The following is a 17,770-nucleotide window of genomic DNA, read 5'->3' as shown; positions in this document are numbered from 1 at the left end:
TTCCACAAGTCGCGTGCGGCACATATTCGTATATCGCGGCCCATGGTATGTAGGCATGCGCGCCACAGGTGATTTTCAGTTTTATTGCGATAGCAATTATATGGACACACGCGGCTGGTTTTTGCCGTCGCCGGCTGTCGACGCCGTCATGTCCCGGGTATGTATGTGTGTGCATAAATAAAAGCCACAAAGAAAAATAAATCAGAAGAAAAAATGTGGGAAGCGCACTACCGGGATTCGAAACTTCGACTCCTCGCTCCGCAGCGCGCTGCCCTAAACAGCTCGGCCACAAGCCTCCGGCTTTTTAGGATAATAACGGCGAGCTATTTATATACAAAATTTAACGCTAACGGCAGGCAGAGCTCGGAGTTGCTTCAGTATGTGTACTATCACCAGCAAAATTGCCCGAAGGGTGCGCTTAAAGCAACTATCCTACATTTTTCTTCAGACGGCCACTAAAAGGTGGCCCCTTTCTGTAGCCACTTACGATGTGGAACGCCGAATAAACGATGCGTCTAACGGCATCTCGCGGAAGTTGACGCGGAGGGGTCGTTCCACGCGCCGCAGTTTTAAAGAAAAAGAAGTCTAAGAGCGTTGGGTTGTAGCGCGCTGTTCAAACACGAAGAAGTAACAACCGCAACAGTTAGATCGCGCTCGTCCTGTGTGTACCTGTGCATTCTTTTCAAGTGTCCTTCCTTCTGTTTGAGCAGTGCGCTGAAATTGACGAGCTTTGACTGTTGTTAGTTCGCGGTCGTCCTGTGTGTGTTCTTTTTGCCAGTCCTTTGCGCTCGATCGGTGCGTTGCAAGTACTGAGATACTTGCCGTTCTTCGTGTAACATTCTAATTTGTAGCTATCGCATTCCTTGCTTCGCCGTTGCGGCGAAACTGGGACTTTTTTTAAAAACCCACACTTTCTAAATCTTAACCCGACACTGCGAAGGAGCCCGTGTCACAGAAAATGCGGCTCCGGGATCGGTGGTGTTGTCGATGCGTTAACTATCCAAAATATGAGCAGAAAATAAAGATCTCTACTCGAGCCTGTATGAAACCGAGGCATTCCGGATGACAATCAAGTGTTCTACCACAGCTACACGAGTGTTTGAAGCTATTGCGGGAAAATTAAGGCAAGTTTTCAAGCCTCAAGGAATGGAGGAGCTGGGCAGACTGCCTTCTTTCTCTTTATTTCCCTCTTTAATTTTCTCTTTCTTTCGTCCTTCCTTTTTCATTTTATCTTTCTCAAAGATTGTTCTCTTTTTGTCTCTCTTTTTTATATTTCTGTCTTTTCCTCTCAACTTTTATCCGTTTGTCGCTCTTCCTGTCTTGCTTTCTCTTTCTTCCCTTTCTGTGTCTATTTCTCTCTCCCACTTTCTTTCTATCTCTTTCTCTCTCTCTCAATTTCTTTCTTTCTCATTCTTTGATGCTCTCTCTTTCCTTCTGACATGATCTCTTTTTTTTCTACCACTTTCTTGTGTCTCTTTCTTTCTATATCTTTCTCTTTCTGTCCATTTCATTGTTTGTCTTCCTGCCTTTTCCTCTCTTTCATCCGTTTCTATCTCTCTATTTTTTCTATTTATTCGTATCTCGTTCTTTCTCTCTCTTTGCTCATTCTCTCGCCTATCGGTGTTATTGCATCCCGCGCAGGAAGAATCGGCGCGCGTGCTCTGAGATCAAAACTGTAGCATAGCCATGGCGTGCGCATAGCAGCGCCGGACCAGCAATGTATCAACGTAGTCAGCAGAATGAAAAGAACGTTTATTGAAAAGTGTAGAACGTATTTATAGGCAGCACAGTGTAGACAGATAACGATGCACACGTGGTAGTAGCAATAGTCCGATGTGGTGCAGGCGGCCAGCTGAGGCGTCCCAGGTGCGCGCGCACACACACACAGACCACGTGAAGACACAACATTCCTTCCCCCTTAGAAGTGAAAGCGTTGTACTGGCTTGCGTTCTCTTGTAGAACGCCTGAGGGCTTGTGGGGCGACACCGGTATTCATCGGGACCGCCGTGATCTTTGGTGATGCACGTTGTGCAGAACCAGCATCATTAGGGAGGAACCCAGAAGACAGGCCGTCCTCCGTGCTTACCGCCACCGGAGGCGATCGTTCTGTTGCTTGGTCTTGCTCGCTGCAACTTGTGGCAGTTGTTGGTGTCTGATCACTTCGCGAGTCCTGTCGCGGGCGAAGCTGATCTACATGCCGTTGGACGACCCCGTCCGAAGTGTCCACGGTCACCATTCTCGCTCCAGACGTCGCCTTCACATTGCCAGGCGTCCATTTGCTCCCTGCACCATAATTGCGGGCGTATACGTCACTTCCTGGTAGCGGCAGCCAGTCCTCTTGGTCTTTATTTGATCCTGTAAGGGCTGGAGGAAAACATGTGTCCAACCGTGAGCGTATTTGGTAACCTAAGAGTAACTCTGCTGGGGATTTACCGCACTTTTGCGGCGTCCTCCGATAGTTAAACAGCAAGCGTATCAGATTCTCCTCCAGCTTCCCTCTCCTCATTTTTCGAAGGCCATCTTTGATAGTTCGCACTGCCCTTTCCGCTGCACCATTAGACTGTGGGTGGTAGGGAGCACATCGGAGGTGCACTATGTTGTTGTTTGCCACGAATTCCTCAAAATCATGGCTGGAAAACTGGGTCCCGTTGTCGGAAACGATTGTGCGTGGTATCCCAAACCTGCTGAAAATGCCACGCAAACAGTTTATAGTAGTTTCCGTTGAAGCATGTGACAGAGGTACGGCTTCGAGCCATTTCGTGTGGGCGTCAACTACGACGAGTATCATTTTGCCGCAGATCGGCCCCGCGTAGTCAATGTGAATGCGGGACCACCTTTCGCCGGTTTCAGGCCACTTGACAACGGGCGCCGCGGTTGGCATCGGTAAATTTTGAACACAATTCTGGCACTGAGCAGACACCTCTTCAATATTTCTGTCTAGGCCTGGCCACCAAAACAAAGAGCGCGCGACAGATTTCATTGCCGGCGAACCCTGGTGAGTCTCATGTAAAAGCTGGAGCACTTGTACTCTTGCTTCGGCTGGTATTATGACCCTATTGCCCCAGTAAACGAGGTCATGTGCAACGGACAGCTCTAGCTTACGGTCAAAAAATGGCAGTATGTCCCTTGCCAGCCCATTTGCGTGTCTAGGCCATCCATGTAGTATGTATCGTTTGACTTCTACCAGGACAGGATCTGACGCGGTGAAAGCCTTCAGCTCACGCGTTGTCACGGCACCCCCTTCCAGCTGGTTTAGCGAGAGTACATATTCGAGTGGCTCACCGTCGTCGTCAGTTTCCGTAGTCTGCAGCGGCAGTCGGCTTAGGGCATCCGCATTCAGCATCTGTCGTCCTGGGGCGTACTGCAGCTGGTACCGGTAGGCCCCCAGCTGAAGCGCCCATCGTTGTATCCGGGCAGCGGCCATGGGGGGCGTCTGCCTGTCTGACCTCAACAGGCCCAGCAACGGCTGGTGGTCAGTCACCAAGGTAAATTCTCGACCTAGAAGGTAGTCGCGGAATTTAGTTACGCCAAATACCAGTGCCAGTGCCTCTCGCTCGAGCTGTGAATAGTTGCGCTCTGCCTGTGTCAACGTACGCGAGCGAAACCCGATCGGCCTGTGAGCGTTACCGATCGTGTGAAACAAGACCGCGCCCACTCCGTATGGAGACGCGTCGCACTCAAGTTTTAGTTCCTTCGAAGGGTCAAAATGGACGAGAACCTTGGCTGCTTTGAGGCTTTGCTTAGCAACCTTAAACGCAAGTTCTTGAGGCTGTTCCCAGTGCCAGCGCGCATTCTTTTCCAGCAGCTGATACAACGGAAAAAGTGTGGTAGACATGTTCGGCAGAAACCTCGCGTAAAACGTAATCATTCCCAAAAAAGAACGCAGTTCGGTGACGTTACGGGGGCTCTGTGCCTGCATGATAGCGTCGAGGTTTTTCTCTGTCGGATGAAGCCCATCGCGATCGATGCGATGCCCGAGATAGGTAACTGCTGGGCTGCGCAGCTTGCACTTATCGTGTCTCAACTTTACGCCTCTCTCTCGAAAACGCTCCAAAACGTTTTTCAGCCTTTCGCCACTGTCGCTTGATTTTTCAGAAATGAGCACGTCGTCAAGATAAGCTTGTGCACCCACAAGACCAGCTAGCACCTCATCCATTTTTCTTTGGAATATCGCGGGTGCAGAGGCTATACCGAAAGGCAGTCGGTTGTAGCAAAAAAGCCCTTTTGGTGTGTTAATGACGCAAATTTTCTTTGCAGAATCATCCAGTACCACTTGATTGTATGCGTCCCGTAAATCCAGAGTGCTGAAACAATCCCCATCGTGTAGTTGCGCAAACATATCTTCAATGATGGGCAAGGGGTATTGTTCAGTGGCGCATGCGGGGTTCACTGTGGCCTTGAAATCACCGCAGATTCTCACTGCGCCGTCTTTCTTAAGAACTACGACTATAGGCGACGCCCATTCCGAGTGTGCCACCGGTGATAACACGCCCAAGGAAACTAACCGATCAAGTTCCAGTGACACGCGGTCGCGTAACGCATATGGAACGGGTCTGGACTTACAGAACTTAGGTACGGCGCCTTCCTTTAGGTGCAGACTGACCGGAGGGCCTGTGATGAGCCCCAGTTCCTCGGAAAACACGTCGTGGAAGTCGTTGAATATGCTGTTCACACTGGACTTGCCCGTTTGTTCGGTGGGCTCCAAGACTCCTGCAACGCAAACCACCGGAACACCAGCGACGTTCAGCAGCTGAATTAAATCTCGACCGCAGAGGCTTGGTCCCGCACAGTCCAACACGGTCAGCGCGCACTCCACCGTCGCTCCCTTATGTGAAACACTGAGCGCAAGCTCCCCAAGCACTGGCAGTCGTCCTGAGTAGCAGGATAATTTCACACTGGATGGTCTCAGTTTCGGCCATTGGTCGCGGTGCTTCTCGTACAGTTGACGTGGGATGACACAAACGGGCGACCCAGTATCGACTTCCATGGTAAGCTGCACACCACACCAAGAGAACGTCCGGCGAATTGGGGGTACCAGACAGCTCTTCCGTTCCGAGGCCAAGGTCCAGATGTGCGCTGCTTCGTGTTCGTCGTCTGTCGATCCTTCCGTCCCCGTGAGAATGTTGGTTTGTGCCCTCCTTGCTATTCCTTGCTCCCGAGCACCGCGGCTTCGGCATTTTCTTGCAAGGTGACCGCGTCCTCCACAGCGATAACAGCGAGCGTTAGACCAAGTGCAACCGGTCTCATTGTGCTTTGCACTACCGCATCTTGAGCATTCTTGACGTGCAGCACTCTGCCTCTCGTCTTGCGGTGTTTTCTGCGGATACGCTTTTACTTTCAACACTGGGGTCAAGGCCGATCCATTCATGTTTTTCACGCCACTATCTGCAGCTTCAGCTGAGAGAACCATCGCTTCAGCGTCTTCTAATGTTAATTCCTGCTTCGCAAGTAGCTGCTTCTGCAGTGCCCTTGACCAGACACCACACACAATGCGATCTCGTAGCATGCGATTTAAAACACTGCCAAAATTGCAATTATCAGCGATTCGGCGAATGTCGACTAGAAATTCATTAATGGGCTCCCCCTCCGCTTGACACCGACTGAAAAACTTGTAACTTTCTGTGATTTCGTGTCGCTTGGGATCGTAGTGCTCACTCAACACTGCCACGACTTCTTCATAAGTCAGCGCATTCGGCTTGCGTGGAGCCACTTTCCCTGCCAGTACTTGTATCGTGTGCGTGCTTAAGGCAGCCACCAGCAATGCTCTTTTCTTAGTCGAGTCTTCAATGGCATTCGCTTCGAAGTATGCTTCGACTTTAATAAGGTATGGCGTCCACTTATCTTTGCCTTCTTCGAAGTCCGGAAGCTGGTGGTGAGCCATGATCGCCTTGGTTGCTCGGTTTTTCGTAGTGTCAAGTTCAGGGTCGTCTTTCACTGCATGGGTGGTGTCCATCTTCGTCGCCACTGTAGCATAGCCATGGCGTGCGCATAGCAGCGCCGGACCAGCAATGTATCAACGTAGTCAGCAGAATGAAAAGAACGTTTATTGAAAAGTGTAGAACGTATTTATAGGCAGCACAGTGTAGACAGATAACGATGCACACGTGGTAGTAGCAATAGTCCGATGTGGTGCAGGCGGCCAGCTGAGGCGTCCCAGGTGCGCGCGCACACACACACAGACCACGTGAAGACACAACAAAAACAGACGATGAGAAGTGGACGAAGAGAAGGAAGAGGACGAAAAGAACCCGTACCGGTTCATGATGATGATTGTTTTCTATTCGCTCAGCACGGCCGAATGGTCGGCTTAAACAGCTCTGTTCTTAAAAGGACCCTATACAAGCCGTATGTCAGGAAAACGCAAGTTCTGGATCCACTGCTAGCTATCCCCTTTTGTGTTAATGTATAAAGATCACATGTCTGCTCCTATGACTCCGCAAGCTATCGTCAAGCTTTTTTGTGAATACGCCTATGACCTATGCTTATGCTATGTACATCATCTTACCATAGCGTAAACTTCGCTGCAGTGAAACTGTCAAATCTGCTCTAACTTGAGTGTCGATGTTACCCATGAGCTACTCCTCACACGCCAGCGTATTGGGCGTGGCTGGTAAGTCAACGATATGCGCACAATCTCAATTTACACGAAGACATCGAACCACCTCGTGACGCTTGGCTCAGATTGAAAAATCCGGCACGGGCTGCTGCTGCCTGACTGCTTCGATGAAACTGATTCCCAGAATCCATGGGACCGGCCGGATTTTTATCGCTAGCATTCCTCGCAATTTCTTACGGGCAACACCATGATCGCCGGAACTGGATTTTCTGCGACTACGGTTCCTGAACGCTGTCGTCTCAAGATTTGCAAACTCTATTCTTACACTTGGGGGTAGATATAGGCAGGGAATCACGTGTGGTGCACACCTGCATGCTGGGTGAGAATATGCCACACGGGCCCGAGGGAAAGGGTTTCATGACGTACGCGACAAGCATGTACCGTTCTTCACGTGGTGACCAGTTAATCGCTTTCGTGATTAGGGATCGACAGAATGTTAGGTGGGTAGATAGGCAGAAAGTTAGGTGGGTATATGCGATTAAAGAGTTTTCGGGGATAACGTAGCCGCAGCAAGCACAGAACAGGGTCGCAAAACGTTGGAGAGGCCTCTGACCACCAGTGGGTATGTCAAGCTGTGATAATGATCAAACAAGCTCGTAAAAATTGACAGAAATTTATTTTGATCTGGTAATAGGAACATGTCCAGTCTAGGTTAGCAGTTGGTAACACACTCTTAGTGAAGAAAGTTAAGGCAAAATTCGTGCATGATTAGCTTCGGAGAAGTGGGAATAATAATTCCTATTTATCGCCATGGTTGACGCGGAAAGATATTGTAACGGAAAATGACACGAGGCGTGACTATTTACAAGTGTATTTACACTGATGTGCACAGCATCGAGCAAGATGGAGGACAGCACCCACAGCAGACAGCCAGGCCAGTCCTCTTTGTCGTCTTCTGTACGCAGAATGTCTGGCTCTTGATGGGTTAGCTACGTAGCATTACCCCCGGCGGTAAAAGCGCCGTCTCGGTGCACTTTAACCATGTTCTTCAGAAGGAGGGCGGTATTGTTTTAGCCGACTGACGTGCACTACGTCACTGGGCGTGTTTGCAGGCGGGCTAGTCTCGGAAATGGGAACGATCTCGTAGGTGACGTCCGTTACCTGGCGGACGATACGGTACGGACCCATGTAGCGGGATAACAACTTCTCGGACAGGCCAACACGACGAACCGGGCACCACAGGAGAACCAGGGAACCAGGCGAGAAACGAACGTCGGCATGCCTGCTGTCGTAGAGGGTCTTCTGGGCTGCTTGTGAAGCCGACAGCCTAGAGCGGGCTATCTGACGCGCGTGGTCGGCACGAGCGATAGCATCCCGTGCGTATTCGCTCGGCGGAGATGTAGTAGCCGGAAGTAGGGTGTCCAGTGGTAACGTCGGATCACGGCCATAGAGCATATAAAAAGGTGAGTAACCGGCGGTATCATGACGCGATGAATTGTAAGCGAAGGTCACGTGAGGTAGGGCCAGGTCCCAGTCATGGTGGTCAGATGAGACATACATGGAGAGCATGTCCGTGAGAGTGCGATTTAGGCGCTCGGTGAGGCCATTTGTTTCGGGATGGTAGGAAGTGGTCAACTTGTGCTGCGTTGAGGAAGAGCGTAAAAGATCGTCAATGACTCGTGACAAAAATGCGCGGCCACGATCGGTGAGCATTTGACGTGGAGCGCCATGGTGTAGAATGACGTCGTGGAGCAGAAAGTCGGCAACGTCAGTAGCAGTGCTGGTGGGGAGCGCTCGAGTGATGGCGTACCTGGTCGCATGGTCTATAGCAACGGCGACCCACTTGTTGCCAGAGTTGGACTCAGGAAAAGGGCCGAGAAGGTCTACACCAACACGGAAGAAAGGTTCGGTAGGGATGGAGATCGGGTGAAGGAGTCCAGCAGGGGGTGCGGCAGGACGCTTCCGACGTTGGCATTTATCGCAGGAGGCCACGTAACGTCGAACGGACCGGGCGAGACCGCGCCAAAAGAAGCGGCGCCGGACACGGTCGTACGTACGAGATATGCCCAGGTGGCCGGCAGTGGGCTCGTCGTGAAGCTCATGCAGGACCGTTGAACGCAAATGTTTAGGCACGACGAGAAGGAACTCGGGGCCATCGGGCAGAACGCTACGACGGTACAGCGTGCCATTCACGAGGACGAACATGCGGAGTGACGCGTCGTTAGGGGCAGATTCGAGACGGCTAATGAGTGATCGCAAGGAAGCATCGCGACGTTGTTCTTCCCCAATCTGAAGAAACTGAGACATGGACATGACGCTGGGGCTAGGCTGGATGACCGATCCGTCTGGCTTTTCAACAGGGTAACGAGACAAGCAATCGGCGTCCAGATGGAGGCGTCCAGACTTGTAGGCAACAGAGTAGGAGTACTCCTGAAGACGTAGCGCCCACCGGCCAAGTCGTCCAGTAGGGTCCTTCAGTGAAGAAAGCCAACAGAGCGCGTGATCATCTGTTACGACACGGAATGGGCGGCCATACAAGTAAGGGCGGAATTTTGAAACCGCCCAGACAAGGGCAAGGCATTCCCGTTCTGTTATAGAGTAGTTGCATTCAGACTTCGAGAGGAGCCGACTTGCGTACGCAATAACACGATCAGTGCCCCGCTGAGTTTGGGCCAATACTGCACCGATGCCGTGACCACTAGCGTCTGTGCGCACTTCTGTAGGAGCATCTGGGTCAAAATGTGCAAGAATAGGTGGTGTCGTTAGTGCGGTGATTAGCTGAGAAAAGGCGTCAGCTTGGAGAGGACCCCAACAAAACGGGACGTCTTGTTTCAGAAGGTCAGTGAGTGGGCGTGCGAGTGCCGCAAAGTTTTTCACGAAACGGCGGAAGTACGAGCACAGGCCCACAAAACTGCGAACATCATGGACAGAGCGAGGAACGGGGAAGTTCGTTACAGCGCGGACTTTGGCCGGGTCTGGTCGTACACCGGAAGCGTCAACGAGGTGGCCCAACACAGTAATTTGACGAAGACCGAAGTGGCACTTCGAGGAATTGAGCTGGAGGCCAGCTTGTCGGAATATTGATAGAATGGTCGAAAGGCGTTCAAGGTGTGTGGCGAAAGTGGGTGAGAAGATGATCACGTCGTCCAAGTAACACAAGCACGTCGACCATTTAAATCCTTGAAGCAGCGTGTCCATCATTCTCTCGAAGGCTGCTGGAGCGTTGCAAAGACCGAAGGGCATGACCTTGAATTGGTAAAGACCGTCAGGGGTAACGAAGGCGGTCTTCTCACGATCCATGTCGTCTACAGCAATTTGCCAGTAGCCAGATCGGAGGTCGAGAGATGAAAAGAAGGTGGCGCCATGGAGACAGTCGAGTGCGTCGTCAATACGTGGAAGAGGATACACGTCTTTCTTGGTAATTTTGTTGAGGTGCCGATAATCAATGCAGAAACGCCAGGAGCCGTCTTTCTTCTTTACTAATACCACGGGGGAGGCCCAAAGGCTAGACGATGGTTCGATTATGTCTTTCGCTAGCATTTTGGCCACTTCTTTTTGAATCACTGCTCGCTCTGATGCAGACACGCGGTAAGGCCGACGGTGGATGGGCGCAGAGTCACCTGTGTTAATTCGGTGAGTGACAATCTTAGTCTGGCCCAAGGGACGATCATGAATATCGAAAATGTCACTATAGGAGGCCAAAACCTGGAAGAGGGCGTCGGCCTGATCAGGCGAAAGGTCTGATCCAATCATGTTTCGAAACATGGCGTCGTCAGAACCGGGTAACCGTGACACTTCAGCTTGGTCCGGAGCAGTTACGGCGACAACGTTGATGTCATCGTCGTCGGTTATAGCAGTGAGTTGGGCTAGCGACATCTGGTAGGGCAACAATTGGGGTATGAGGCCAAAATTGAGGAGCGGAAGGAAGACGGAGTTGTCCACTATAGTGGCGATGGTATGCGGCACAGTAATATTGCGTGTCAGTCGTGCGTCAGTTAGAGGTGTAACGATGTAGTCGCCGTCGGGAACTGGAGGGGTCGATGACAAACAGACGTGCGTCACTGCTCGAGGTGGCAGGCGAACAAAAGAGGTTGGGCTCAAGCAGCTGACGGGCTTTTCACAGGTATCGGCGAGAAGAAGAAGATCGAGGCTGAGCGTGCCAGAGGAACAGTCAATTAAGGCCGAGTGTGCCGAAAGGAAATCAAGGCCAAGTATGAGGTCATGAGGGCAACGAGCCAGAACGGCGAAAAGGACGACGGTGTGACGACCGGCAATGCTGACACGAGCAGTGCACATTCCGATGACTTCCACAGTACCGCCATCGGCAACACGTATTGCCTGTGTCGTGGACGGCGTCATAATCTTCTGCAAACGGCGGCGTAGAGGAGCGCTCATAATAGACAGGTGCGCGCCTGTGTCACCGAGGGCGGTCACAGGAACATTGTCGACTTTTACTTCAAGCAGGCTGTGGTGTGTGGGGAGCGTCAGTAGAGGATTTGCAGGCGTCGATGGTATTGCAGCCTCTCCTCCATAAGCTGCAATATCTAGTTTTCCTGCTGCGAGCGTCCAGAGAAGGTCGGCGAGGAAAAGCGTCGGGGCTGCGGAGAGCGGGATTGGCGGCGTTGCGGGGACGGCGAGCGGAAGTAGCGGCGAACGGGCGAAGTGGCGTCATTGGTGAGAGGTTCGTGAGAGGACGAGTAGACATTGGAGGGTGCAGCGGCTGAACGTGTAGAAGTGGTAGGGCGCATGTAGGTAGGGTAGGTCTGGCGTGGTGGGTTTGACCAACGGCTACGGCAATAGCGAGAAACGTGCCCTGGCTGGTGACAGTAAAAGCAGATAGGCTGGTCATCGGGTGTTCGCCATTCTGTAGGGTTGCGGAGGGGCAATGTAGGAGAGGATCGGCGAGCGTTGCCTGGGGAGTAAGGCCTTACTGCAGGGCGAGTCAGGGGACATGCGGATGGAAGACCGAGGTTTGCAAACTCTTGCCTGACCACAGCTTGAATGAAGGCCACCGATGGCTGTGAAGGGTCAGTGGTGTGTGTTGTGAAAACTTGTGGTTGGATGGGAGCAGGACAGGCAGCTTCAATCTCCCGACGAACAATGCGTGTGACGTTGTCATAGGTGGGCGGCTGGCGAGCGGCTTCACAAGATGAGGTTGCGGCCGTGTTGGGAAGCCGCGTAAACCTCTGAGTCATACGGCGGCTCTTGGCTTGTTCAAACCGTCGGCACTCTTTGATGATTGAGTCGACGGTGGCAACGTTGGTGTAAACAAGCAGGTTGAAGGCATCGTCTGCGATTCCTTTTAGCACATGCGATACCTTCTCCGGCTCAGGCATGTGCTCATCAACCTGGCGACAAAGGGCGATGACGTCGTGAATGTACGCCACGTACGATTCGGTAGAGGTCTGTGCTCGGGTTGCCAGTTGATTCCGCGCAGCCATCTGCCGTCCAGCGGTGTTGCCAAAAAGGTCGCGGATCTTCTCTTTGAAAGATTCCCAGCTCGGATGTCTGCTTCGTGCGTCTCGAACCACACCCGCGGTGGGCCATCAAGGTAGAAAAGTACGTTGGCGAGCATAAGGGTCGGGTCCCACCTATAGCTGGCGCTGATCCGTTCATACAAGTTGATGCATTTGTCAATGTCAACGCCATCCTGTCCGGAAAATACGCCAGGATCACGAGCAGGAGGTAGGACTACGTAGGTAGAAGCCACGGGAGGGGCAGGCGGTGAAGACGATGTTCCGTCAACTTGTGACATGGTCGGACCCGCGATGATACGGCCGTTGCGGAGCTTCGTGATGGGTACAGGGAACAACCAGCACCTCCACCACAAAGATGTTACGGAAAATGACACGAGGCGTGACTATTTACAAGTGTATTTACACTGATGTGCACAGCATCGAGCAAGATGGAGGACAGCACCCACAGCAGACAGCCAGGCCAGTCCTCTTTGTCGTCTTCTGTACGCAGAATGTCTGGCTCTTGATGGGTTAGCTACGTAGCAATATGTTGCGCAGGATAAAAACGGCACTTGACTCTACCAGGCAGAAGAAATGCGTTTAGAATATTATTAACAGCGAAGCAGTTTAAGCTAGCCGTAATTTGTGCGTGCGGCCTATCAAAAAACTGCAATGATCATAAAGGAGTATGTGCCACAGAAAGCGGGTAAATCGCGTGACTCAACACTGGTCTACTAAAAAAGAAGAAGGCAACAGTTACCCCAACACATGGCTGCGAAGCGACCGCAGCAAGCTGAGGACCGGGAGTACTTACGACGAGAGAATACTAGGGAAGGAGAAAGGCAACGGCGACCCCGAAGCGATGGAAGTCGTGCGCCAACGACGACCTGCCCGTAGATCTATGGGAGGCGCGAACGCTTGGTTTGAGCGCGAGTTTCTGTCTCTGGAGTATGGACACCCGTGTCGTGTCTGTAACTGTCTGTGATTTAACTCGAACCTGTTCGCGCTGAGCCTCCATGCAGACACAACCTAGCATCACCTAGCTAAAGCCTAGCAACGACCTCGAAGCAACCTAGAAAAAACCTGCGTCACTTAGCTAACACCCTAAGAAAAGATCGAGTATTTGGGGAGTATTTCTGCTACAAAACAATAATCGTCATCCACCTCGCGTACTTTCCTCGCGTTATCACCGCGGTCCCGGCAATTGTCGGTCACAAACGGCACCAGCGTTATCAGCGTGACATAGCATTCTTGATTGGAAAGTGACGAGAGCCGGGTTTTCAAGAAAGGAAACGCGAGCAAGCCAGATGACGTACATTGCTGTGTAGGAGAAATACTCCCCAAATACTCGCTTTTTTTCTTGGAGTGAAGGCTTGCACTCACAGTAAAAAGGGCGTAAAAAGGCGTAAAAAGATCGAGTAAAAAGGGCGTCCTTTTGTCCCACAACAATAATCGTCATCTGGCTTGCTTGCGTTTCCTTTCTTGAAACCTCGGCGTTTGCGACTTTCATACCAAGAATACTAGGTCACGCTGATAGCGTACATGCTGTTCGTGAGCAGAAAATGCCGGGCGCGCGGCGATAATGCAAGGAAATGAAGGCAAAATAAATCAGGATTATTGTTGTGAAACAAAAAGGCGGCCCTTTTTCCTCTATCTATTCTGTGAGTGTAGACGCAACCTAGAAGCGACCAGATTAGTATTCAGACTCGTCTAGTTTCGTTACTTCAAGCCTTGCGCGGCATAGTGCAATCTTCGCCATTTTTTTATATACTTGTTCAATTTACAGGGTGATACCCAAATTGTGACCGTTTGTTTCCAGACTCGCAAAATGGCACGTCCTTTGACTGACCATCTGAGATTCCTTTTCAGCTGCTAACATGGACAAGTAATCGTTTGTACCTTGCTAAAAATTCCATTTTATACCTACACCGCTCAATTAGAATGTGTTTGGATGATCAGTAATAATCATAAGACCGGTAAGGCCTTGTACTACGGACAGCCCCTGTAATTATTTAGCACTAGCGACGTTATCGATTTCTAAAAATAATTGCCATATGAAAGTTTAGAAAAAACATTTCGTTTGGCCCTGAAGGCAGCCCATTAAGATGATTTGTACGTTGCCGTTTTTTAGCGTATAGTAAGGATTATCAGCTGTCTTCATTTCTGTTTACAACTCTTCAAAATATTAAGCAATTGGTTGTGTAAAGAATAGATTACATTTTACTAATTTTAAACATCGGAACCTTAGGCGCAGTAACTACATCCTTACTTAGTGTTGCATTGGGCGGTTTGTATAAGAAAATATGGTGAATGTTTTTTATGCCATTTGCGGGCGCTACTAATGAACAATCATCGCCAAGTTTACTTTAACATCGAAGGCATATAATACAGCACCCTTGTATAGGTTCGAACATGTCTTACAGCTTGACGCTTTGAATCATCATAGATCTTCTGACTTTTGATTTCAACCTTTGGAGCTCGATGTAGTTAGCTTCCTCTCAATGGCGGCTATCCAGTATGGAGTTTATCCCAGGCTAATGTAACATTTTCACTTTGTTATGCTATTGTTTGCAGAGCCGCGAACTTTGTGTGCTGCTTTTTTTTTCTTGGCTGTTTTCACATTTCTTCCAGTGGCCACCAGGCCAGCTATTCGGGGCGATTAACTTGAATTTGGTGTCGTAAAAGTATCGCACACGAGTGTTTTTCTAGGGCTAAGGCTTGGGAAAGTTGGTTGTTTGTGCAAAGAAGGGAAAACAGCGCTGAATTTTGGACGAACACACAGGAAGAGAGACGACGACAGGCGCTGACTTAAAACTGATCTTTATTTTTGTGAAGTAGGCATATTTATACCATGTCAGTTAAAACACACGTGACTGCCATTAATGTGCTATCATCACTCTGACATCAACATCAACGCACCATCACTCTCTGTCACAAACAGGCGTGAATCATCTGAAGGACAAAAATCAATTTCTTTTTGAGAGAGGGTTAGAGATGCCATACTAACACATTTATCTTTAATGCGTACTATTTATGCTGCTTCAATTATTTATCTAGTTCTTTTTTCTTTATGTCTCGCAATGACAGTCGTCTCGTGAAACTTCGGTGCGCAGCCACAATCTCTACAATGGATACCGAGATGGCCACTGATAGCTTTTTTTGCGTAATACTCGTGTTCCTTCAACCTTACATTTTAGCACCTACCTGTTTTTCCTACGTATCTTTCATCGCAGGATAGCGGGATCGAGTACACAACATGTTCCGCTCACTCTGCGAAGCTGAGTTTATGGTTTCTGCGCAGTGATGCTGCTTAATTGCTGCGTTGTTCACTATCGCACACATAGCCGATAGCTTTTTGGCGCAGAGAATAACACTCTTACATTGTCATGGTTCCTTTTTTTTTTTCAGTTATGCGCAATTCCATGCATACATGGCATCACAGTAAACTTTGGACCTCTGTTGCAATCTGATGCTGATTGCCTGTCCTGAGTGCCCTTTAGCTTTTTTAGAAGTGACTCTGAAGAAATGACTCTGAAGAATGTACTCCAAAGACAACGACTGTGTTCTGAATTACATTATCTGGTTTTACATTTACGGCTCTACACATTCACATGCTTTGCTCTCCTTTGGCGTCAAGTTAGTCAACGATCCTGAAAATGTGCCAAACTTTTTCTGTATTTTTCCCGATATTCACACATCAGAACGAGTACAATTCTAAACACGGGCCACCTTCAAAATCTCCCATACCGTTAATGAATATACATTTTTTGAAAGTTCGTACGTCGAAGGGCTGAGAGAGGCTAATTATTGTGGATAGTTGCATCACTTTCGAATGGGACTATGTAACACTATCCACTGTTACATGTTTTTGTGCTGCAAATCCGGCCTTTTGTCAAGCCGCAGGGTATAATAAGTAAATAAATAAATAAATAAATAAATATTGCTTCTTGGTCTGGGAGATACAACGTCAGGTAGTAAAAGTGTGCCGTCAACTTCACTGTGTACTTTAACTTTCAACAACGAAAGGTGGACCACACTACAATCTGCACAAGGGACGAACACACAAGCAATAAATACACACTCAGGCTCCGTTTTTCGTTATTTGTCGTTTCTCTGCTCGAGCGCTCTTAAAAGTGCATCTTGGTTTATCTGTTATGCATGAATAATCAGCTCGAATTTACTTTTCAATGAACCATCAATTGTTCACGGCCTCACTGAAACTTCATTGTAAATGCAATATACTACTGTGATCATAAAGATGATATGAGGACACCCCAATGAGGTAAGATGATGGCATATACGTGGGAAATTTTCGCTTAATTTAATGCCTGTACTCTATTCCTCAAGCTCCGTTTATGTGCTTACCAATCGTTAGAATATTAATGTAACTTGTGACCTGTACAATTTGCTTTATATAAATTCCTATTTTATGGAACACGTAACCTATTTGGAATGAATTACACGGATACGGAGCTATAGGCGAGCACTTAGTAAAATGTAAGCAAATTTATTATCACAACCTGATTAGAGTTCAATTACAGTAGAAAACACGGCATAGAAAAATTGGCGATTGTACAGCACCCTTACGTCGACCCAACGAAATCCCCCGGCCCCGTATACGATTGCGCCATAAAATGCGATATGCTGCTCGAATGCGAAAAAAAAATGTTAGCATATTAGTCGAGAATATTGCAAATCAACGAAGCCCACCTGTGGGAGTGGAGCACAAGGGAGCAATAAATTCCTCTACTTGTTGGCTTTTAGGTTTCTTCATGCGGTAAACACAATAATGGGGACATAACCGAATGAAACTGGTGGAATCTGATATTATCGTTTCTCTTTCCCAGTTCATGTCATTAGCGCAATACGAAACTGCGAATGTCGGACAGAAGTTTTTAACGAAATAACTGCAGTCTTGCAGTAACGCCGAGAATAGACCCGTAATGAGATATTCACTAATATATAGAAGTATCTTAGTATAGAAATGGCAAATATCGTATCGGATGCATTTATGTTGCTAGCATATTATATCTGGATCTCAAATACGTATTCACTCGGTATCTTGTATTGTATCTCTATACAGTTTCAGAGTATCTTTTTTAAGCCCTCTCAGCTCAGCCCGAGATGCTTGTTGCATCACGCCAACATGTCACACCAGCAATATTTAAAACAATGAATCAGAACACCGTCCGACAAGCTCAAGCGCATCTGCATCTCCCTCTGTTAATCTATTGCTAGCAAAATTACATTTTTTCCTCAGTTTTCTAGCAGGCACATCGAAAATGCTCATGTTTGAAGTGGACTCATAAAACCTCACCAATAAAAAATAGCCAAACATGCACAGCGAAGCTTATTGGTCTCATGCTTATTTATTGCTGTATCTAGGTAAAAATTTTGCTTCAACTTTTGCTTTAGCTTGGCTTGAACTTGGCTGTAATGATGTTGAACTTTTCCATGAACTTCGCTTGACCTTTGCTGTAGTGTCGTTCAACTTTCACTTGACCTTGACTGTAGCTCGGTTGAACTACACCTTAGCTAGGTGATGCAGGTTCTTTCTGATTGCTTCTAGGTCGTTGCTAGGCTTTAGCTAGGTGATGCTAGGTTGTTTCTACGTTGATTCTCAGCGCAGAGAGGTTTGACTAAAACCACAGTCACAGACACGACACTGGCACGTCATCGTTGGCGTAGGCCTTCCATGGCTTCGGCGCCTTCTCGCAGCCGCCCTTGCCTTTCCCGTTCCCTAGTATTCTCTCGTTGC

The sequence above is a fragment of the Rhipicephalus sanguineus genome, chromosome 10 (genome assembly GCF_013339695.2).
Source record: "Rhipicephalus sanguineus isolate Rsan-2018 chromosome 10, BIME_Rsan_1.4, whole genome shotgun sequence".
Classification (NCBI taxonomy): domain Eukaryota; kingdom Metazoa; phylum Arthropoda; class Arachnida; order Ixodida; family Ixodidae; genus Rhipicephalus; species Rhipicephalus sanguineus.
The sequence above is the reverse complement of the archived record's forward strand: the minus strand, read 5'-3'. Positions refer to the sequence as shown.